We start from the raw sequence: 25,002 nt of genomic DNA, 5'->3' as shown, positions 1-25,002 counted from the left end.
TACCACTTATTCTATTATAAGTTTCTTAAAAATCAACCATTTTTAATATAAATGAATGTATTAGAAAAGTGATAACATCCATAAAATCTTGAGTTCAGTGTTTTCTGATACACCTGGAACACGAATGCAGAATATTAAAATACGTTCTTTCTTGCACCTCCTAAAGTCATCACTTATGTGTCCCACTCGTGTTTCCTATTCCACACTTCGGGAGCCAGTGTGGAGATCGGCAGAGAAGACCAACCAAACGTGGGGACGCCTTCAGGCAGCTGGTGCCAACTAAAGAGCTTTCATCTTCTCCATTACGGGTGTCCGGCGTATGGCGGGCTTTCTAACGTGCTCGTAACACTTTTGTACTCAGAAATTAGTAAGTATTTATTTCAAGGTTTCTCTGTCCTGGAAACAAATATCACACTAAGGAGACCTGAGAGGACGTGAACGAACAAGAAATGCATCACCTTTTCAGCGAGGCCCCCGCGGGGTGCTAGCTGTAAGGCGAAGGCCACCATCGAAGTGTCAGGAGCGGGCGTGCTGCGTGAGAAAATGAAGCCCCGTCACAAACGAGAAGGAGGTGCCGCCAGCGCTGCGCTCCTGTTTGCCGGAAAAAAAGGCATTTACCGCTGCCCAGGAAGATGGTCATCTCCAGCCCTCAAGATGGGAAAACCAGAGTCTGTGCCGGTGTCGAGTCGGGAGGAAGGGTCAATGGAGCTAGAGGAGTGGAAGCGGTGGGCTGAGTCTGTGTAGCCTCCTGAGCCCTTAGAAAGGCAAGACCCCTCCCCTCTGCAGGCTAACAGCTCTGCTCCATTCTCGGCGCGTCTAACCCAAGAAACGGTGTGTGTTAAACAGCAAGGATGATAGCGAGGGAGGGGGAATGGGTCAATTCCTCTTACCCTACCTACCTGCTGCCCTAAAACACCTAGTCTATGGATGCATCCCAAACCATTATCATGTAAAGTCAAGCATCCTGATAAAATTGCACTTGAGTGCTGCTGAGAAACGAATAACATGAATCTCTTCCCATCTCAAGTAAACTCTTCTTTATGAAATGTAGCTAGAAACCCACAGGAATTGATGTGTAAGATATTAGTAAGTGACAAAGGATATACGATAATGCCAAATGTCTGGACTTTTCCATGGTCAAGACAGAGGTGCCAATACAATGAATTTTAATAATGGCTAGCTAAATAACATACTGTGTAGTGAAATTACATCTGTGTGGTAATTTTAATGCGCTTTCCTCATGTATGGATGTGAGAGCTGGACTGTGAAGAAGGCTGAGCACCGAAGAATTGATGCTTTTGAACTGTGGTGTTGGAGAAGACTCTTGAGAGTCCCTTGGACTGCAAGGAGATCCAACCAGTCCATTCTGAAGGAGATCAGCCCTGGGATTTCTTTGGAAGGAAGGATGCTGAAGCTGAAACTCCAGTACTTTGGCCACCTCATGCGAAGAGTTGACTCATTGGAAAAGACTCTGATGCTGGGAGGAATTGGGGGCAGGAGGAGAAGGGGATGACAGAGGATGAGATGGCTGGATGGCATCACTGACTCAATGAACGTGGGTTTGGGTGAACTCCGGGAGTTGGTGATGGACAGGGAGGCCTGGCGTGCTGCAATTCATGGGGTCGCAAAGAGTCGGACACCACTGAGAAACTGAACTGAACTGAACTCATGGCTCAAACAGTAAAGAATCTGCCTGCAATGCAGGAGACCCAGAAGTTCCATCCCTGGGTCAGGAAGATCCTCTGGAGAAGTAATTTTAAAGTATATAATTTCTTAAAAATGTGACAAGACTCTGGTGGTTTTTTAACTACAATTTCCACAATATAAATAAATAAGAAAGCATAAGTAGAATAAGAGAAAAAGTTGTATATACTTATTATTGTCATCATACAAAACTACTATATCAATTGAATCAATCTGACACTGTCATCCTTAAGCACAAAGTCAAGAAAAATGCAATTCTTTCTCAAACATAAAGTAAATCATAACTACTCTCCTTTACCAGAACACAAGAAAAACAGCCTCCAAACTCCAGCTTCCCCCGATTCTCAGCTAAACTGCTTCTGGACAGGAAGGCAAATCCTAAGAGGTGATCACATTTGTGCTCTGGGTTGCAAAAAATATTATCTGGCTTTAAAAAATCTTTAAATGACATTATCCTCAAATGACAAAAAATGAAGTGCTTTTATTCTCTGAAAATGTTCTACCATCCATAGAAAATTAAATGAGACACTGCCATCTTATTAGGGAGGCAAGCTATGGGGGATTCAGTTCACTCACTCAGTTGTGTCCGATTCGTTGCAACACCATGAACCACAGCACACCAGGCCTCCCTGTCCATCACCAACTCCCAGAGCGAACCCAAACTCATGTCCATTGAGTCAGTGATGCCATCCAACCATCTCATCCTCTGTCATCCCCTTCTCCTCCTGCCCTCAATCTTTCCCAGCATCAGGGTCTTTTCCAAAGAGTCAACTCTTTGCATGAGGTGGCCAAAGTACTGGAGTTTCAGCTTTAGCATCATTCCTTCCAAAGAACACCCAGGGCTGATCTCCTTCAGAATGGACTGGTTGGATCTCCTTGCAGTCCATGGGACTCTCAGGAGTCTTCTCCAACACCACAGTTCAAAAGCAATCACCATCCACAGTGATTTTGGAGCCCAGAAAAATAAAGTCAGCCACTGTTTCCACTGTTTCCCCATCTATTTGCCATGAAGGGATGGGACCGGATGCCATGATCTTAGTTTTCTGAATGTTAAGCTTTAATTCAACTTTTTCACTCTCCTCTTTCACTTTCATCAAGAGGCTCTTTAGTTCTTCTTCACTTTTTGCCATAAGGGTGGTGTCATCTGTATATCTGAGGCTATTGATATCTCTCCTGGCAATCTTGATTCCAGCCTGTGCTTCCTCCAGCCCAGCATTTCTCATGATCTACTCTGCACATAAGTTAAATAAGCAGGGTGACAATATACAGCCTTGATTTACTCCTTTTCCTAATTGGAACCAGTCTGTTGTTCCACATCCAGTTCTAACTGTTGCTTCCTGACGTGCATGCAGATTTCTCAAGAGGCATGTCAGGTGGTCTGGTATGGGGGTTACTAACCTTTAAAAAAAAAAAAGTTAAAACACTGTTTCAACAAAATATAACAATATCAGTTCAGTTCAGTTGCTCAGTCGTGTTCGACTCTTTGCGACCCCATGAATCGCAGCACACCAGTCCTCCCTGTCTATCACCAACTCCCCAAGTTCACCCAAACTCATATCCATCAAGTTGATGATGCCATCCAGCCATCTCATCCTCTGTTGTCCCCTTCTCCTCCCGCCCCAAATCCCTCCCAGCATCAGAGTCTTTTCCAATGAGTCAGCTCTTCACATGAGGTGGCCAAAGTATTGGAGTTTTAGCTTTAGCATCAAGTCCTTCCAAAGAACACCCAGGACTGATCTCCTTTAGAATGGACTGGTTGGATCTCCTTGCCATCCAAGGGACTCTCAAGTGTCTTCTCCAACACCACAGTTCAAAAGCATAATTCTTCAGCACTCATCTTTCTTCACAATCCAATTCTAACATCCATACATGACCACTGGAAAAACCATCGCCTTGACAAGACGGACCTTTGCTGGCAAAGTAATGTCTCTGCTTTTGAATATGCTATCTAGGTTGGTCATAACTTTCCTTCCAAGGAGTAAGCGTCTTTTAATTGCATGGCTGCAATCACCATCTGCAGTGATTTTGGAGCCTCAAAACATAAAGTCTGACACTGTTTCCCCTGTTTCCCCATGTATTTCCCATGAAGTGATGGGACCAGATGCCATGATCTTCGTTTTCTAAATGTTGAGCTTTAAGCCAACTTTTTCACTCTCCACTGTCACTTTCATCAAGAGGCTTTTGAGTTCCTCTTCACTTTCTGCCATAAGGGTGGTGTCATCTGCATATCTGAGGTTATTGATATTTCTACAAACAATCTTGATTCCAGCTTGTGTTTCTTCCAGTCCAGCATTTCTCGTGATGTACTCTGCATAGAAGTTAAATAAACAGGGTGACAATATACAGCCTTGATGTACTCCTTTTCCTGTTTGGAACCAGTCTGTTGTTCCATGTCCAGTTCTAACTGTTGCTTCCTAACCTGCATATAGGTTTCTCAAGAGGCAGTTCAGGTGGTCTGGTATTCCCATCTCTTTCAGAATTTTCCACAGTTTGTTGTGATGCACACAGTCAAAGGCTTTGGCATAGTCAATAAAGCAGAAATAGATGTTTTTTTCTGGAACTCTCTTGCTTTTTCCATGATCCAGCGGATGTTGGCAATTTGGTCTCTGGTTCCTCTGCCTTTTCTAAATCCAGCTTGAACATCTGGAAGTTCACGGTTCACATATTGCCGAAGCCTGGCTTAGAGAATTTTGAGCGTTACTTAACTAGCGTGTGAGATGAGTGCAATTATGCAGTAGTTTGAGCACTCTTTGGCATTGCCTTTCTTTGGGATTGGAATGAAAACTGACCTTTTCCAGTCCTGTGGCCACTGCTGAATTTTCCAAATTTGCTGGCATATTGAGTGCAGCACTTTCACAGCATCATCTTTCAGGATTTGAAAGAGCTCAACTGGAATTCCATCACCTTCACTAGCTTTGTTTGTAGTGATGCTTTCTAAGGCCCACTTGACTTCACATTCCAGGATGTTTGGCTCTAGGTGAGTGATCACACCTTTGTGATTATCTTGGTCATGAAGATCTTTTTTATACGGTTCTTCTTGTATTCTTGCCACCTCTTCTTAATATCTTCTGCTTCTGTTAGGTCCATACCATTTCTGTCCTTTATGGAGCCCATCTTCGCATGAAATGTTCCCTTGGTATCTCTACTTTTCTTGAAGAGATCTCTAGTCTTTCCCATTCTGTTGTTTTCCTCTATTTCTTTGCATTGGTCGCTGAGGAAGGCTTATGACAAGATATGTGTAGTCAATTGCCTTCAAATATTTTTGCTCTTATTTTAAAAACCAGTTTTAGAGTATGAGCTACATCTTGACCACCACTCATCTGTTCAAACATTTATAAAACACCCTACTATGGGTAGGACTAAGAGCTGGGGATTCTGCACTGAATGATATCAAAGCATATTGAGTCATTAGACTTGTATTAACAAGGGACAGGTGAGCACATAAATAATTATGATGCATTTAAATAAATGACATTAAAATACATGTGATGAATTTATAGTCATTGAGCACTTAAGATACATTTACTAAACACTGTGCTGACATCTTTATACATTATGTTAGTTCTCTCATCTCTTTTTTACTAAATGCCATTCCTGAACTTATAGATGAGGTAACTGATGTAAACTGAGGTTAAATTACTGAACCAGGATTACTCAGCTTTCAAGGGGCTGAGTCAGAACTGGATCTGAAGTCTCTTTGGTTCCAGCGCTGGAATTGCCGGCTGGACTGGGAAGGAGCTGCAGGAAGTGGGGTGGGGACAGGTAAGACAGGTCCTCAGATGCCATGTTCAGTGTTCTCCTTATCATCTAGTCAGGTGGGAGCTACTGAAGAGCCACACTCATGAAAGGCAGGCTTGTTTTTCAGAACATTCTGCATAAATTTTAACTACTGTGCAGTATGAAAGTACAACTGGGTAATAGTTTTAAAGTATTTACATCTTGAAATATGTGATAAGGATCTCGTGGGTTTTTAAGCACAGCTTCCATGAAAATAAAAAATAAATAAGAAAACAAATGAGTATAGCTAATTGGAGAGAAAGACATTTGGGTCAGGTTGACTTGTAAGCTGTCATGATAAAGTTAAGAAGGAAATAAAAAATAGGCTTAGCAGAATTAAGTGACTATCCAGTGTGAAGTGAGACTCCACACTCCACACTGTGGTGACTTCAGCACCTAGATGGACCATAAGTAATCAACTGATATAGGGGAACAGCAGGAAGAGCTTTGGAGTGAGGGGCAGGGGTACAGTGGGAAAGAATGAGTTCATTTGGGCAGGTGTTTGTTGACCTTAACCTATGCAGAAAAGAGTAGAGACATCCAGTGGGCAACTAGAAATATTACTCCAGAGCTCAGCACCAAGACTTGTTTAAAGATGAGTTTAGAAACCATCAGCTAAAAGCTGATTAAACCCACGAAAGGATATAGAAGAGGTTTCTTCCATCTTTCATCACCTAATTTCTTTTCCTCCTAAATTTCCTCCCCTGCCTCCATTGTTAACTGTTACAACTTATCAAAGAAATATGGTAGGCCAAATAATGCCCCCCAAATAAGCCCACACCCTAATCTTCAGACCTATGAAGAGGTACCTTATATGACAAAAAGGACTTTGCAGAAGTGATTAAATTAAGGATTGAGATGGGGATATTATTCTGCATTATCTGAGTGAGTCGAATCTAACCACATCTATTATGTTTATAATAGAAGTTTATTTCTAGATTTTTTTAGGAATGTGCAAACCAGCTGACTTCTTTTTTCCAGCTTTTCAGGTGCTGTAAGCACACAGTTAAGCATATCTCAGCCTGGCTTTCCAGAAAAAAAGGCTGGGGTTCTCAGGCAGCCTCCACCAATTCCACTCAGTGCCAGATGGATACCTCCAGCACAAGTAATGTGAGTGTTAGATAGTCCTCTCCTGGTGGCAAGATTGAAGATTTGGTGTCAGCTTGTCTAGTCAAGGCTATGGTTTTTCCTGTGGTCATGTATGGATGTGAGAGTTGGACTGTGAAAAAGGCTGAGCACCAAAGAATTGATGCTTTTGAACTGTGGTGTTGGAGAAGACTCTTGAGAGTCCCTTGGACTGCAAGGAGATCCAACCAATCCATTCTGAAGGAGATCAGCCCTGGGATTTCTTTGGAAGGAATGATGCTAAAGCTGAAACTCCAGTACTTTGGCCACCTCATGTGAAGAGTTGACTCATTGGAAAAGACTCTGATGCCGGGAGGCATTAGGGGCAGGAGGAGAAGGGGACGACAGAGGATGAGATGGCTGGATGGCATCGCTGACTCGATGGACGTGAGTCTTGGTGAACTCCGGGAGTTGGTGATGGACAGGGAAGCCTGGCGTGCTGCGATTCATGGGGTCACAAAGAGTCGGACACGACTGAGTGACTGATCTGATCTGATCTGATCAGGAGATAAAATGCTCACTAGCTTTGGAAACAGAGAAGGCAATGGCACCCCACTCCAGTACTCTTGCCTGGAAAATCCCATGGACAGAGGAGCCTGGTAGGCTGAAGTCCATGGGGTCGCGAAGAGTCGGACACGACTGAGCGACTTCACTTTCACTTTTCACTTTCACGCATTGGAGAAGGAAATGGCAACCCACTCCAGTGTTCTTGCCTGGAGAATCCCAGGGATGGCGGGGCCTGGCGGGCTGCTGTCTATGGGGCTGCACAGAGTCGGACACGACTGAAACGACTTAGCAGCAGCAGCTTTGGAAAGAGGAACTCCAGGTGGTCCTGCTCAGCTTCCCAGAAGTAGGGGCTTGTGTCCAAAACTATGGCAAACAATAAGATAGTTCTCTGCCCCCTAGTTGTAGGTCACTGTCTCGTGGTGTATTATATACATTTTTCTCAAAAATTAAATGGGGAGCACCAGTCGATTATAAACATTCTTGAATCCCATTGCATGGTTCCAATTCCTTCATCACTTCCAAGGAGCAAGTAGTAAACCTGATGCTCTCTACATCTAGCAAAAGTACAATATAATATGGGACACAATTCATGCAAAAGAGCTTTGACTCTTTTGGAAGAAATCCATATACCTAAACCCCAGGCATCCTTCTGATGACCTATACTGAAAAGCACTGTTTACGCAATGTCAAAGGTGGAGACCTGGTGACTTCTACACATTTTGCTCTTCACAGTAAGAATAAGCAGTGATGCATTCCTTCTTCCTACAAAAGCACTTTATCATAGTGCTATTTAGAATAGTACCCAGAGGACATGTACTTCTCCATGCTGCTCCGTTAAGCCAGAAACAGCCGCAATGCTTACTATGGACAGAGTCAAAACCACCTCTTGAAAGCCACTGAAAACATTCATATGCAGCTGTTCCACTGAGTGGCTTCCTAAAAGAGGGCTCTCTGCGCACCCAGCCACTGCCATGCCCACAATGATGCCCACAAAGAAGAAGCTGGCCACAGGAGTGTGGCCATCTTGCTGCAGGCACTTCTCACATTCTGAGGCCTTTTTGTCTCTCTCGGAGGGGACACTGGCTCTGAAACAGAAGAGATGACTGATGGACTTTATAAGAATTGGCTGCCAGCCCCAGCAGCTATTAGGTTTCTCCACTGCTTTAGCTGAGAGATTCTGCAGAAAGATTCTTTCAAGATGCTCATTGCCCTCAGAGGTTACATAATAGCAAGCATCCGAATAAGTGATTACTTGAATTTCCTGAAAAACCATCAAAGCCCAATTCCTGGGCTGGGAGAGAGGAGGGGTTGGGAGGATTTGAAATTTCTGTCTTTGGCAGCTGACAGCTGATTATTAAGAAAGGCAAGGTGTCAGAAGCTTGACACTTTTCCTTATCCCTTTCACTGACTTCGTAGGTGAGCAAATGCCCTTGGCAGCCTTGTGGATGAGCACCGGAACACCAACCTGAGAGGAGAAACCAGTTCAGGAAAGGGATTTATACTCCAAGCTCGCATGAACCTGAGCTCATTTCAGAGGGGACGCCAGTGGGCTGGAAAGGACATGCCTCTGAAATGAGCTCAGACTGACTGTAGGCAAGGGGAAAGTTCTCACATTACAGTGTGTTTGGGGGTGTAAATAGAAGGGGACCCTTGCAAGGGCAGAATGGCTGTAATCTGTCCAGGCTGGGTGCTGCGTGGTTGGAGGAGGGAGTAGGGTAAGGAGGAAGGCCCAAAGTTCTCTGACAAGTTCACAGTCAGCTAAATACAGAGCTGCTCCTTCCAACGGTGTTAGAGGTAGGCACTGCCATTTCTGGGCTGCCCTGGTGAGCTCAGGGATAAAGAATCTGCGTGCCATCGTGAGACACAGGTTTGATCTCTGTCTTAGGAAGATCCCCTGGAGTGGGAAATGGCAACCCACTCTAGTATTGTTGCCTGGAGAATTCCATGGACAGAGGAGCCTGGCAGTCTACAGTCCATGAGGTCACAAAGAGTCGGACAGGATTTAGCGACTAAACCACTGCCATCCCTGCAGGTGCCTATTCATCTGGAGACATTTCCATCAGGTATCAGTGACCCCTGTCTCCATAGGTGGACTTGCACGCATGGACTTGCAAGGCCGTCCATAGGCTGGCTGTCTTACAGATTTCCTCATCAGTCAGAAAGTTGACCAGTCCCAACCATTTCCCTGGAGTCACAGCCTAAGGGAAAAAAAGGTTTTTAGGAATCTTATTTACACATAAATAGAATTTGTGGAGACAAAAAAAAAAAAACCTGAAGGGCTTAATTGTCTTCAGGATCCCTGTGTGATAAACGTGTGATGAGTTACTCCATCACTCAGTCAGTCTCGGAGTGCATGCCCGTGTCCAGAAGTACAGTGGGTGAGACGTGGGAGGCGGTGTCCCCACTGTCCTGGCACCGTCTTCCCAGGGCCTCATTTTAAAAGAGTCATTCTATCAGCTGGGCTGCTTTCCGTTGCTGGTAACTGAAAACTCCAGACGAAACCACCACAGATGACACTGGAATGTGTTACCTTCAAATACAAGAAGTTCGGAAATCTGGCCATCCGATTCCTGTGACTCACTTGGCTTCATTCTTCTCCATGTGCTGGCTTCATCCTCCAGATGGCTGGGAGAGCTCTGAGCTTCACATCCAGACGCAGGGAAGGCAGAATGGTGGGTGTCATTTCTCCCAGCAGCTTCTGCCGAGGAAGGAGGAAGCCTCGCCCAGGAGCCCCATCCTCAGAATTCTCCCCTTGCGTCTCCCCTTGCGTCTCTTACCAGACCCAGGTCACTAGCCTTCCTTTGAAGCGGCAGTGCACAGAAAGACTGGGGTTCCCAGTATTCTCGGGGATCAACTAGCATCCACCACTAGATCTGGAAGTAGAGACAGCTTCTCCTGAAGCACAACATGTGAAAGAAGTATGGAGGCCTGAATAAAGGAGAAAGGAGGAAAGGGCTATCTGGTGGGCCCCCAGTGGTGCCTGCTGTAGGCAGTCATCAAGCATGCTATTAATACATACAAGGGAGGGGGATAGTAATATGTTCTAAATCCCTTCTTGAATTCAGAGTCCACTTCTAAAGGAAGGTTTACAAATGAAAAGTCTTTGAAAGTTAAGGGTCCCTTCATCAGACTCCTGACCAGATTATCAGAGAGCAGAGAGACCTTCAGACCATGTAAAGTATATGCAGCCTCTGCCACCTGCAGGACCCCCAGGGGCAGGGCCTCCTGGGAAGCATGCAGGAGCTTCTGCAAATGCCTCCAGCAGCGGCCTGTGGAGGCTCCTGCAGAGGAACTCACACAAAAGCAATGGCAAGGACTTCCCTGGTGATCCAGTGGTTAAGAATCCACCTGCCAACGCAGGGGACATGGGTTCAATCTCTGGTCCAGGAAGATTTCACATGCCATGGGGGAACTGAGCCTATGTACCACACACAACTACTGAGTCTGCCTGAGAGCCCATGCTCCGCAACAAGAGGAGCCACCACAGTGAGAAACCCACACACCACAACCCGAGAGCAGCCTCGGCACAGTAACAAAGACCCAGCACCGCCAAATATGATAAATTAATTTTTAAAAAGCAATGGAGAGACAAGCCTTGTGGAGCACAATGAAAGAAGATAAGGGAACACAGCTGCTACCCTCTAGACTCCAAAATGTTAACTTGTTCTGTGGCTTTCTGTAGTTAAAAACTGGGTACTCAGAGCAGAAGTTTCAGGAAAACTACTTTTAGCTCAATATAAAATGGAGGTTATCAACAACCAGAACTGCCGAACAATAGTGGAGATGCCCATCAAAAGCAGAGAGAAATTTTCTCTCAAGGAGCACAAAGTATTCAATGCAATCCCTATCAAGCTACCAACAGCATTCTTCACAGAGCTAGAACAAATAATTTCACAATTTGTATGGAAATACAAAAAACCTCGAATAGCCAAAGCGATCTTGAGAAAGAAGAATGGAACTGGAGGAATCAACCTACCAGACTTCAGGCTCTACTACAAAGCCACAGTTATCAAGACAGTATGGTACTGGCACAAAGACAGAAATATAGATCAATGGAACAAAATAGAAAGCCCAGAGATAAATCCACACACATATGGACACCTTATCTTTGACAAAGGAGGCAAGAATATACAATGAATTAAAGACAATCTCTTTAACAAGTGGTGCTGGGAAATCTAGTCAACCACTTGTAAAAGAATGAAACTAGAACACTTTCTAACACCATACACAAAAATAAACTCAAAATGGATTAAAGATCTCAACGTAAGACCAGAAACTATAAAACTCCTAGAGGAGAACATAGGCAAAACACTCTCTGACATACATCACAGCAGGATCCTCTATGACCCACCTCCCAGAATATTGGAAATAAAAGCAAAAATAAACAAATGGGACCTAATTAGCCTTAAAAGCTTCTGCACATCAAAGGAAACTATTAGCAAGGTGAAAAGACAGCCTTCAGAATGGGAGAAGATAATAGCAAATGAAGCAACTGACAAACAACTAATCTCGAGAATATACAAGCAACTCCTCCAGCTCAACTCCGGAAAAATAAATGACCCAATCAAAAAATGGGCCAAAGAACTAAATAGACATTTCTCCAAAGAAGACATACAGATGGCTAACAAACACATGAAAAGATGCTCAATATCACTCATTATCAGAGAAATGCAAATCAAAACCACTATGAGGTACCATTTCACACCAGTCAGAATGGCTGCGATCCAAAAGTCTGCAAGTAATAAATGCTGGAGAGGGTGTGGAGAAAAGGGAACCCTCTTACACTGTTGGTGGGAATGCAAACTAGTACAGCCACTATGGAGAACAGTGTGGAGATTCCTTAAAAACCTGGAAATAGAACTGCCTTATGATCCAGCAATCCCACTGCTGGGCATACACACTGAGGAAACCAGAAGGGAAAGAGACACGTGTGCCCCAATGTTCATCGCAGCACTGTTTATAATAGCCAGGACATGGAAGCAACCTAGATGTCCATCAGCAGATGAATGGATAAGAAAGCTGTGGTACATATACACAATGGAGTATTACTCAGCCATTAAAAAGAATACATGTGAATCAGTTCTAATGAGGTGGATGAAACTGGAGCCTATTATACAGAGTGAAGTAAGCCAGAAAGAAAAACACCAATACAGTATACTAACGTATATATATGGAATTTAGAAAGATGGTAACAATAACCCTGTGTACAAGACAGCAAAAGAGACACTGATGTATAGAACAGTCTTATGGACTCTGTGAGAGAGGGAGAGGGTGGGAAGATTTGGGAGAATGGCATTGAAACATGTAAAATATCATGTATGAAACGAGTTGCCAATCCAGGTTTGATGTACGATACTGGATGCTTGGGGCTGGTGCACTGGGACGACCCAGAGGGATGGAATGGGGAGGGAGGAGGGAGGAGGGTTCAGGATGGGGAACACATGTATACCTGTGGCGGATTCATTTTGATATTTGGCAAAACTAATACAATTATGTAAAGTTTAAAAATAAAATAAAATTTAAAAAAAAAAGGAGCACAAAGTAGAGATCGTGCCAAGGAAACCTTTCCCAAGGTAAAACACAATCAAGGCATTTTAATAATAATACGACCCATTTTAATACCAGCAACTTACAATGCTCACTGAGTACTTGATCAGCATGTATAACAAGTAGGTACTTGAAGCTTCTTAAACCGGGACTCATTGGATAAGAGTCTGCCTGCCAATGCAGGGGACACAGGTTCAATCCCTAGTCCGGGAAGATCCCACATGCCAAGGAGCAACTAAGCCCATGTGCCACAACTACTGAGCCCATGTGCCACGACTACTGAATCCCGCATGCCTAGAGCCTGTGCTCTGCAGTGAGAGGAGTCACTGCATGAGAAGCGCCACAGCTAGAGAGTAACACCCACTCACTGCAGCTAGAGAAAGCCCTCGCACAGCAGTGAAGAGCCGGCACAGTCAAAAGTGATACAAATTAATTAATTAATTAAAAATTTTACAAATAAAGTTTCATAAACCTAAAAAATACTTTCCACTAAAATTTATAACCAGGAAGCTCCAAGACATTGATGAAGTTAGGACATGGGTTCATTTCCACTGTGTGAGTGAAGTGAAGTGAAAGTGAAAATCACTCAGCTGTGTCTGACTCTTTGCAACCCATGGGTTTGTGGAATTCTCCAGGCCAGAATACCGGAGTGGGTAGCCTTTCCCTTCTCCAGGGGATCTTCCCAACCCAGGAATTGAACCAGGATCTCCTGCATTACAGATGGATTCTTTACCAACAGAGCTATCAGGGAAGCCCCTTGTGTGAGTGGGTAAGATACAAAGAATGGCCAAAACTGAACTCATCTTCCCCAAAGTCAGCACTGACTCTCAACTTCCAGCCGCATCACCATTCTCCTTGTCACCCAGGAGTGAGTCCTTGGAGTCAGAGCTCCTTTCCTCTCCTCCCCGCCCCACCTGCAAGCCAGCAAACCCTTTGAACGTGGCCTCCAACATGCCTCTCACAGTCACCACTTCCCCCTTTCTGATTGATCTCTTGGTTTGGAGGATGATTATCTAAATCTATCCCTTGAATTTATGCAATAGCTTCCTAACTTCAGTCTCTGACCCAAATGCACTTCCTAAAGTGCAGCTTCAATGACATCACTCATCTGCTCAAAAATTTCCTGACTCCTTATAACCTCATGGATGGAGCATGCCAGGCCTCCCTGTCCTTCACTATGTCCCAGAGTTTGCTCAAAGTCATGTCCATGTCCACTGATGCCATCCAACCATCTCATCCTCTGGGCCCCGTTCTCCTCCTGCCTTCAGTCTTTCCCAGCATCCGGGTCTTTTCCAGTGAGTCAGTTCTTCACATCAGGTAGCCAAAGTGTTGGAGCTTCAGCTTCAGCATCAGACCTTCTAATGAATATACAGGGTTGATTTCCTTTAGGACTGACTGGTTTGATTTCCTTGCTGCTCAAGGGACTCAAGAGTTTTCTAGCACCAGTTTTAAAGCATCAATTCTTCAGTGCTCAGCCTTCTTTATGGCCCAATGCTCACATCTGTACATGACTACTACCCTTGTATATAATTAATAATTATAAATTTTTGTCCCCTACCCTCATATATAATTGTGGAGCCATTTTTTTTTTTTTACTCCCATTTGGAAGGGGGAAGAATGGCAGACCCACAGCAGTCACTGGTTTACAGGATTCTGAAATCCCACTGGGCAGACATTGTGAAGGCCCCCTAATTCTGGAAGGGTGGACTATACCTTAATTAGACCTGGCTATTCTTGGATAATGTGTGTCTCTGGAGGTTTAGCTGTCCTTACTAAGAGACTGAACAACAAGGGGGCAAAAATCTTATCTCGTTAGTTTATAGGACCAAGGGGGAGTCTACTGAATTAAAAGAAACTATTGAAATTCACTTGGAGATCCTAAACCCAGAGCTGGGTGAAGTAACTGGTAAAACATACAGATGTTTTACCTTAATACCAAAAATTGCCATTCTTGACCAAAATTAGTTTCACCAATCTTGAAGCTTTTTCTTCTGTTCAGTTCAGTCCTCAGTTGTGTACCCTCATTGTGACCCCATGAATCGCAGCACGCCAGGCCTCCCTGTCCATCACCAACTCCCGGAGTTGACTCAGACTCACATCCACCGAGTCAGTGATGCCATCCAGCCATCTCATCCTCTGTCGTCCCCTTCTCCTCCTGCCCCCAATCCCTCCCAGCATCAGAGTCTTTTCCAATGAGTCAACTCTTCGCATGAGGTGGCCAAAGTACTGGAGTTTCAGCTTTAGCATCATTCCTTCCAAAGAAATCCCAGGGTTGATCTCCTTCAGAAGGGACTGGTTGGATCTCCTTGCAGTCCAAGGGACTCTCAAGAGTCTTCTCCAACACCACAGTTCAAAAGCATCAATTCTTTGGCGCTCAGCCTTCTTCACAGTCCAACTCTCACATCCATATATGACCACAGGAAAAACCATAGCCTTGACTAGGACCTTTGCTGGCAAAGTAATGTCTCTGCTTTTGAATATGCTATCTAGGTTGGTCATAACTTTCCTTCCAAGGAGTAAGCGTCTTTTAATTTCATGGCTGCAATCACCATCTGCAGTAATTTTGGAGCCCCAAAAAATAAAGTCTGACACTGTTTCCACTGTTTCCCCATCGATTTCCCATGAAGTGATGGGACCGGATGCCATGGTCTTTGTTTTCTGAATGTTGAGTTTTAAGCCAACTTTTTCACTCTCCTCTTTCACCTTCATCAAGAGGCTTTTTAGTTTCTCTTCACTTTCTGCCATAAGGGTGGTGTCATCTGCATATCTGAGGTTATTGATATTTCTCCCAGCAATCTTGATTCCAGCTTGTGCTTCTTCCAGCCCAGCGTTTCTCATGATGTACTCTGCATAGAAGTAAAATAAGCAGGGTGACAATATACAGCCTTGATGTACTCCTTTTCCTATTTGGAACCAGTTTGTTGTTCCATGTCCAGTTCTAACTGTTGCTTCCTGGCCTGCATATAAGTTTCTCAAGAGGCAGGTCAGGTGATGTGGTATTCCCATCTCTTTCAAAATTTTCCACAGTTTATTGTGATCCACACAGTCAAAGGCTTTGGCATAGTCAATAAAGTAGAAATAGATGTTTTTCTGGAACTCTCTTGCTTTTTCCATGATCCAGCAGATGTTGGCAATTTGATCTCTGGTTCCTCTGCCTTTTCTAAAACCAGCTTGAACAACTGGAAGTTCACAGTTCACGTATTGCTGAAGCCTGGCTTGGAGAATTTTGAGCATTACTTTACTAGCATGTGAGATGAGTGCAATTGTGTGGTAGTTTGAGCATTCTTTGGCATTGCCTTTCTTTGGGATTGGAATAAAACTGACCTTTTCCAGTCCTGTGGCCACTGCTGAGTTTTCCAAATTTGCTGGCATGTTGAGTGCAGCACTTTCACAGCATCATGTTTCAAGATTTGAAGTTTTTTCTTACTTCACCAAAAAAAGCAGGGAATACCTTTTTCCTTAAATAACTGAGGAAGTTTTTACTGAAAATTTAAAGAAAAAACTCTCAAGCTGCTAAATATATATATATATATATTCTTTTAAAGTTTGCACTCCCTCAAGAGAAGGTGACTATAATCCACTGTGAAAAGATCATTGGCAAAGCAGACTGAGCAGAGACAATTCCATGTTTTGACAAACTCCCAGTTCGCATCCCTTTTCCTGAGCACACAGGGAGACCAGTTTTTCTAGCCTCCCTTGCAGTTTGTGGGTCAATAGGACCGGGTTCTCATGAACAGAATGTTTGCAATGGTCAAGTAGGACACTTGCAAGCCTGGCTCTTAAAAGCTTCCGGCAGGATCCTCCTCACACCTCCACTGTTCGCAGCAACCTAAGACTGTTCAGTCAGTCAAGCTCCGAGACAGCCGCTCCAAGCCTCAGAGTAACTGCCAGGCACAGGGCCCCTGCCCTATATACCCCGGTTGGTACACTCTGTGCTTGAGAAAAACTCCTTTTAGCATTTGACATTTCAGAGTCAGCAGAGTAGGTGCTGAGTAGTCCCTACACAATCCCCAACCAGATGTTTCATAAACTGTACTTTTGGTAAAAAAAAAAAAAAAAAAAAAATCCAAAAGAGGGACCTCCCTGGTAGTCTAGAGCTAAGACTCCATGCTCCCAAAGCAGGGGGTGCAGGTCAGGTAACTATAGCCCACAGTCCACAACTAAGACCCAGTACAGTCAGATAAATAAATAAATGCTTTTAAAAATCCAGAAGAAACAGCGTGGTTGAAATTAACCAAATTCATACAGCCTTCAGAAGAGTTCTCCCAGGGTGTCAGGGTTCTCTTACTAATAGAAGTTAGCACGTGTTCTTTCATCTGCAATGTTTTACCTGAATCACCAAAAATTGCCATTCTTCACCCAAAATTGATCTCACCAAGCATGGAGCTTTTCCTTACTTCACCAAAAGAAAACAACAGGGAATACCTTTTCCCTTAAATATCTGCAGAAATTTTTACTAAAAAATATTAAAGTTAAAAAGTACCGAGCTGTTAAAAAAGTCTTTTTTAAGCAGCTCAACTATAAAACTCACAAGCAGAAGCCCAAAAAGAGAAGACTAGTCCACATGTTAGGTTGTCTTTAATTTTTGATTTAAAGTGATCTTTTTTAACATTTGTAAAACATACATCTGATTATGAGAGGTAGGAAAACTTACTAACCTAAAAGATGAATGCAACTTGAAAAACAGCATTGATCTGTTGATCTGTTCTCAAAGAGCAATGTTAGGTGTGTTTAAATACTAAAATCAAGCCAAAAGCTAGTTACTTGAATCACTGAGGTAGCAATTTTTGGATCAAAGTGTCAGGCAACAGTCGCAATTTACAATAGCAGAGACTCCCCTCTCTGCTGGTATGTGGTTTCATGACATCTCTTTGGATTGCCCTTTGGAATCTTAACACCCATGTTACTTTGGAATTACACTTTAACTTCAGTGTGAAAGTGTAAGTCACTCAAAGGCATCCTACTCTTTGCAACCCCATGGACTATACAGTCCATAGAATTCTCCAGGCCAGAATACTGGAGTGGGTAGCCTTTGCCCTCTCTAGGCGATCTTCCCAACCCAGGGTTTGAACCCAGGTCTCCCACATTTCAGGTGGATTCTTTACCAGCTGAGCCACCAGGGAAGTCCCTTGACTTCAATAATCATTACAAACTTTCAAACAGACTTCATTCACATAGACAGAGACTGACCAAAGCAAGTCAACATATGAAGCAAAAAGAGAAAAGAATTAAACCACAAGAATAGAGGGAAAGGAAGAAACTGGGTAAGAACAAAACGAGGGAAGGTGAATAAACAAAGAAATGCATTGTCATTATCCTGGTGCCTGAAGGTGCCAGGAAAAGAAAGGAGGACAGGAAACAATTGAGAATGCCCACATGGAATCGGCTGGGCAGAAACACTCCCTGAGTCTGATGCCCTATGAAAAATTTACATCTCTGGCTTTTGTTTCTGTCTTATGCCTGGTAGGACCACAGAATCTGTGAGTAGGAAGGTCCCAAACACTATACCTGCCCTTATCTGATGCAGAAATGTCCCTGAGATGTTTTCCACTGGAACTGAAGACTGGGTATCCAAGCATCACTAAACTGATGAAATTCCATACGATCCAGAGTAAGATGGAAAATGCCAAACGGGTGTCTGCTTCTCCTTCTTTCTTTCTTCCTTTCCTTCCTTCTTTCTTCTTTTTCTCTTTTTTCTGACTCCCAAGATGTGGGAGTGGTATGTGACACACTTGCTTTCATCCAAGGAGTTTCTCGGCAGTTACAGACTCCCACATTTGAAGTAGAAGTTGAACATGGTCAAAGAAAGGAAGACTGACAGAGAAATGAAAAGCTTAGCAACAAATGCTCTGGAAACTGAACACACAAGACTGTTTTCTTGGGAAACCAGGTTTAGGGCAAGAGCTGGCCCCATCCTGGATTAAAGCCTTTAAAGCTTTAACTGTTATAAATGATCCCTCAGATAACCTCTGAGACCTGTCCTCAGCCCCCTTCTCTGTTCACCCTACACGCTCTCTGCTGAGTTTTACCTCCTACCCTCACTCCACTGGGAAAGTTTAAACTTTCTGAGGGGCAGCAATCAGTAATGACAACTGCCACTGACCCGAATCGCTTTACAAAAGCTACCATGTCAGGAGAAAGTATTCTACACCCTACCAATCTGGGGCTTTCATTCCAAGCAACAATGATCACTAGGAGGAAAAAAATGGTAACACAGATACGTAAAAACATTCTTCTTATTTTCATGACACCAAGGCAACAAGAGACAGGACAGGTTGTAGCACAGAGGAAGTTCCAAGTGTGAAAACTGTTCTGTCCTTTGTCTACAACTCCAAGACTGCCACCCCTATGACGTGCTAACCATCCTGTGACCCTTGCAAATTCCTTTCCAGATCCTTCTCCAGGGCGGGACCAGATTGATCAAAGACCATCCATTTATCATTACTGTTTGATTTATTTGCATTTGACTTGTCTCATTATAATATCATTTTCAAGAAGAGACCTCTAATGCCAATAACCAGGGGCCCAGCAGGTACCATCTACAGTCTATTAAGACCTCTGTCCTCTCTGGTTGCACTTTGAGTGTGTTCCTTGTTTAAGTCACAAGAGTACAAGAATTACAAGATATTATGAGATAGAGTTACAGTAATTTAGATATTCTTTAGCCCCCTCTTCATTATCTTGGTGAACTGAGTATTTCAATCTAACTTAAAAAACCTCAAATACTAAGGTCTCCAAGATCACCTCCCTCCTTTTCACAAGGCATTTTACCCAATACCAAACAGCAATATTTATAGAGCCATATATTACTATTACTTCAAATCTATTAAAGCAGATGTCCTCCTTTTCTTTGTCAGAATCTATCACTATCCTAGCAAACTCATCCAAGTATGGTTTCACTATTGTCCTCAGATGGATGATGTCCATGTCTATATCTGCAGCACAGATCTTTCTTCTAAATGCCCGCCTCTATTTTCAGCTATTTGTCTGACATATCCCTGAGCCATCTTGCTTAGCTTGGCTTCCCTGGGAAGCAGAATCTGAGGTGGAGATCTCCACGTGGTGGTTTATTGGGGGTGCCCTTAAGAACACCACCTGGGAAGGAGTGATGTCTGCAGGGTTGCACAAGGAGAGGTTGAACTGTGTTGCAGCCCCAACAAAGACTCAGTCCCATAGGAACCTGACGACCCTTCAAATCTGTTCCAAATTGGGCCAAGGAAGCTCAGACTTCATACCCCAAGATCTACCCACCCTTGGTTGTAGGTCACCCCCAGGGAAGGGGCATAATCTTGAGTGAAAGCAAGTCCCTTTATGGCAATTCCCACGTTGGAATTCAGCCATGAACCACGGCAGCCAATTTCCCAGACCGCTGGGAAAATGCATATCCAGCAGGTTTATCTCCCCCTGATGACTAGAGGTTGATGCTCCTGCCAACACCGTGACTTCTTCCCTTGCCTCATGCTATCCTGGCACGAGGAGCCTGAAGTAACTAACGGCTGTCATGGCTTGAAGTTTCATAGAGACTCTTCTTGTGTTTCCCGATGGAAACATGTCCTTCTGGGAACCACAACTTCTAAACCTATGGAGAACAGAGTTGCGGGGATGAGAAACAGAAATTCCCTAAGTGGTTCACTGAAGTGATGCCAAGATCACTTCTACTTCTACCCTCAAGTATTCTGCCTTCTCTGGTCACAGCACCGTGTACTAGCTGTTGATATAGAATGTCTATTGCATCCAGGAGGATGACCCCATCCTTGCACACTATCATCTCAAAGTTGGTGCCACAGCTATGCCTTTGAAAGGCCATTCTCTTGCTGTCTTTGGCTGCAGCTTCCAGGTGGCATGGTACATTAGGGATGGAGGTACAATATGTGGTGGGAACAGTGGAGCCTATGGTCAGGGCTGTATTGCTTCACTTCCTTTGCTGTAAAGTAGGTGTGGATGGCACACCGCAGAATGAACCATCTTCATCTGCATCACCTGCATAGTCCTGGCACTGCATCCTCTGGCACAAAGTATCATTATTCCAGAATATATTCAAAGCATCCTCCGGGAGCAGAAATTCCTCTCCAAGATCAGTCATTTTTAATGGCATTACTATATAGAAATAACAATATGTTATACTGCTGCTGCTAAGTCACATCAGTCGTGTCTGACTCTGTGCGACCCCACAGATGGCAGCCCACCAGGCTCCTCTATCCCTGGGATTCTCCAGGCAAGAATACTGGAGTGGGTTGCCATTTCCTTCTCCATTAATATACAGTAAGACAAAAAAATCAGATGACTTTTCAAAAAAAAAAAAGCAGACAACTTCAAATAAATGTGATGTTTTAGCAGATTGATCTGGACTGGATACCCAAAGTCCCAGGGATGTGTGTACACTGTCCTTTATCCTTAAAAATTATGTAAGGGAAGGAAGCACTGATGTGGGAATGAGCGCTGGAGTAGTAAATCAGGAGATCTGAGACCTCGAAACTGGATTTTCAATTGATAATGATGTAATTTAGTTAGAACATTGAGCAACTTAATGTTTCCTGCAATAGCAACCTCTGTTTCCTCATCTATGACCCTACCTATGAATATCTTTTCCATGGCTTTTCTTGGATATCTCAAAAGAACCTCAAATTCAACATGTCCAAAACCCATGTCATGATTATTCCCCCACAATCCAGTGTTGTTGTTTTTTTAACATTTTCAATCCCTGAAAATGACACCACCACCCATTCAGTCACTCAGGTCAAAAATCTAATTCCCTTTGACATCTATTTCTTCTTCAATCCCACTATTAAGTCTATCACCAAGCCCAGCTGATTTTACCTCCTAAAATCAGGCTAGGTGGCTCTAGGAATTTCACTGGCTCCAGTCCATCTCTTCCACTACCACCAACACCCCCCACCCACCCCAGTCCTGGCCACTTCTTATCTGGACCAATGTGTGATCCTCCCAACTGCTCTACCTGAGTTTACTCTGCCCCCATCCCCTTCTCCTAAGATTCTGGGCAGTTAAGCTAAATACCCCACAGATGCGTGCACACATACACACACATACACACCTTGTCCCTAGTACAACCAGAGTAACCTTTTGAACAGCAAATCCCATCCTGCCATCACTGCCTTCTTGTCAAACATGACCTACGAGGCAGGACACAGCCAGGCCCCTGCCTGCCTCTCCAGTCTAGTCTGAAATCAAGCTCCCACTCACTGCCTTTCGGAAATGCTCCTCTGTTATGGGCTGAACTGTGCTCCCCCTCCTCCTGACCTACTGAAAATTCAAGTGTTAAAAGTCCTGATCCCCCAGTAGCTCAGAACGTTGCTGTATTTGGAGATCAACTTTAAAAAAGTAATTAAGTAAAGTCATGTGGGTGGGCTCTAATCCAACCTGACCAGCACCCTTATAATAAGGGGAAACTGGTACACAGTCACGCACAGAAGAAAGGCCGGGCAAAGACAGAGAGAGAAGATGGCCATCTATAAGCAAGGAGAAGAAACCAACCCTGCTGACACCCTGACCTCTGACTTCCAACCTCCAGAACTGTGAGACAGAAATTACTGTTGTGTAAGCCACCCAGTCTAGGATATTTCAGTACAGTGGCCCAGCAAACATCTTACCTAAACAAAATTCCTAAATCACATCCAAAAATAACAGCTATCAGTTTCAGAGCACATGCCCCAGGCCAGGGTCTGCCCTTGACCCTCTGTTACATTCTCTCCTTTTACTCTAACGAGAACCACTGCTCCCTGATGAGGAGGAACCTCAGCAGCTCCTGGATCTGCAAGGAGCACCTGGACTCAGAGCCTCTGCTCAGACACTCATGCCACGGCTTCCTGAGAAAAACTTGTCCAGTGTTTCTGGAATTCTTGGGGATAATCTGGATCATTGCTTAAAGTGTGAGTGTTATAAAAAGCTGAGTCTCCCTTCCACGTGGGAGCTGAAGAGCGGCTCTCAGCCCAGCTGGCGGAACCCACCTCAAGGGTTCACCATGGTGGCCATGGAAGGAGGAGGCAGGCAGTAGGGATGGGGAGAGTCTTTCCATGGGAAAGCTGTGTGATCTGTGTCCCCACCATGCTCCCTCCATCCTGCCCTCTTCCTCTCTATCTGAAGGCAGGCCCTCAACAAATGGAGAGCGAGGTGGCCTGTCAAACCGTCAGAGGACTTAAAATACTGTATTAACACTGAGCCTCAGGAGGAACACTTAAAATACATGTCGTTCTGAATTTGCCTGGGAGAGTAATAATGGCTTTAACGTATTGCTTGAAAGTTTGGAGTTAACGGTCCTGTCAGCCTAGGCCTGAAAGTTACTTCTATCTGTGAGAATTTGGGCAAGCCATTTGAATTCTTTAAAGTCAGTTTTGCTCAGTCAGACAGGCGCGGAGATGCTTCTGGAAGCAACATCGTGATGGCTGCCCAAGGAGAACCCCAAGTTCAGTTTAAACTGGTATTGGTGATGGCGGTACTGGAAAAACTACGTCCGTGAAACGTCATCTGACTGGTGAATTTGAAAAGAAGTACGTAGCTATCTGGGGTATTGAGGTCCATCCTCTTGTGTCCCATACCAACAGAGGACGTATTACGTTCAAAGTATGGGATACAGCTGGTCAGGAGAAATCGGGTGGACTGAGAGACGGCTATCATATACAAACTCAGTGTGCCGTTACAATGTTTGATGTAACATCAAGAGTTACTTACAAGAAAGTGCCTAACCGGCATAGAGACCTGGCACGAGTGTGTGAGAACATCCCGATGGTGTTGTGTGGCAACCAAGTGGACGTTAAGGACAGAAAGGTTGAGGCAAAGTCATCTGCCTTCCACCGAAAGAAGACTCTTCAGTACAATGACATTTCTGCCGAAAGTGACTACAGCTTTGAAGAGCCCTCCCTCTGGCTTGCTAGAAAACTGATCGGAGACCCTAACGTGGAGCTCGTTGCCATGCCTGCTCTTGCCCCGCCAGGGGTGGTCAGGGACCCAGCCTTGGCAGTGCGGGACAAGCAGGGCTTAGAGGTTGCAGAGATGAAGATGACGGCCTGTGGGAAGGTGAGGCTGGGGCCCAGCGTCAGAAGTCTTGTTTCATAGGCAAGTGTCCCATGAGGTCAGCGGTGCAGCGTGTTTGCCACTTTATTACATAGCTAAGCAGAACGTGTGCTTAATGTTTGAATGCTGAAGGAGGTGGATGGGCTTTGGAGTGAATGTGGCAGTTAAAAAAAAAAAAAAAACTTTCATTTTTGGACCTGCAGATTTAGGTGATTTGGAACACAATTGTTCCTCCTTGAGTTTCAAATGTAAAACTGCTATAGTCACATGACATGGAGAAAGAAATGGCAACCCACTCCAGTGTTCTTGCCTAGAGACTCCTGTGGACAGGGGATCTTGGTGGGCTGCTGTCCGTGGGGTTGCACAAAGTTGGACACGACTGAAGCGGCAGCAGCAGCAGCAGCATAGTCACGTGACATTATGGAGAGGTGAAATCTTGTTTGTTACTGTCATTCCCATTCCTTTTCGTTTAGACTCAGAATAAAGTTTTATTTCAAATATCTAAAAAGGAAGTCAAAATAAATAAATAAAAAGGAAGTCAGTTTCCTCACCCCTACAATAAGAAGAGTAATTATAGTAACATTATTATAGGAATATCATAGTAATTAGAGATAATATATGTAAAGCACTTACACAATATTTGACATATGCCTGTGTGCGAAGTCACTTTAGTCATGTTCGACTCTTTGCACCTCTATGGACCATAGCCCGCCAGTCTCCTCTGTCCATGCGATTCTCTAGGCAAGAATACTGGAGTGGGTTGCCATGCCCTCCTCCAGGGCATCTTCCTGACCCAGGACAAACCCGTGTTTCTTGTGTCTACTGCATCGGCAGGCACCACTATCACCACTGGGGAAGCCCATAGAGTCAGCTTAATAAATAGTATGTTATTAGAACTAATGAGAGAGCATGTGACCATGCTTGCATGTGAGATCTGTTTACTACATTGTAGCATAATCTCTTATCTCTCCCGGACATTGTCAGTGCTCCCTGCACGTCCTCAGTCTCCCTCCTCTTTTCTGACTGCTCTTCTCCTGGCCACTGTGTTCTTTGGCCTCTGACAGCCTGCACCTGGACCTCTCTTAGGTGACACCTCAGGCTACTGGAGTCTGGAGAATGACAGGTACAGTATGAAAGTCCAGCTCTCTTGCCTTGTGTGAGGACAAACTCTGAGTTCCCTGGTGGGATCAAGCTGAAATGCCATCCTTGCTTTTCTCTTTCACCCTCCCCATCTTGCCTCTCCACCCCCTTAGTGGTTTTTCCTGGGATTATTTCCTCAATAAATCTCCTGCATGTCGACCTTGGTCTCAGAAT

The 25,002-nt window shown here is 44.2% G+C and overlaps 1 long non-coding RNA gene and 1 pseudogene across 2 annotated transcripts in view; one reads left to right on the top strand and one right to left on the bottom strand.

Annotated features, from left to right (window-relative positions):
• Positions 1-25,002, bottom strand: part of LOC123328260 — a 145,398-nt gene that overhangs the window by 72,486 nt on the left and 47,910 nt on the right. The window lies entirely within an intron of this gene.
• On the top strand, positions 22,555-24,185 carry LOC102411444 (annotated as a pseudogene).

Source organism: Bubalus bubalis, chromosome 11 (assembly GCF_019923935.1).
Source record: "Bubalus bubalis isolate 160015118507 breed Murrah chromosome 11, NDDB_SH_1, whole genome shotgun sequence".
NCBI lineage: Eukaryota > Metazoa > Chordata > Mammalia > Artiodactyla > Bovidae > Bubalus > Bubalus bubalis.
This window is presented reverse-complemented; position numbering and strand designations above follow the sequence as displayed.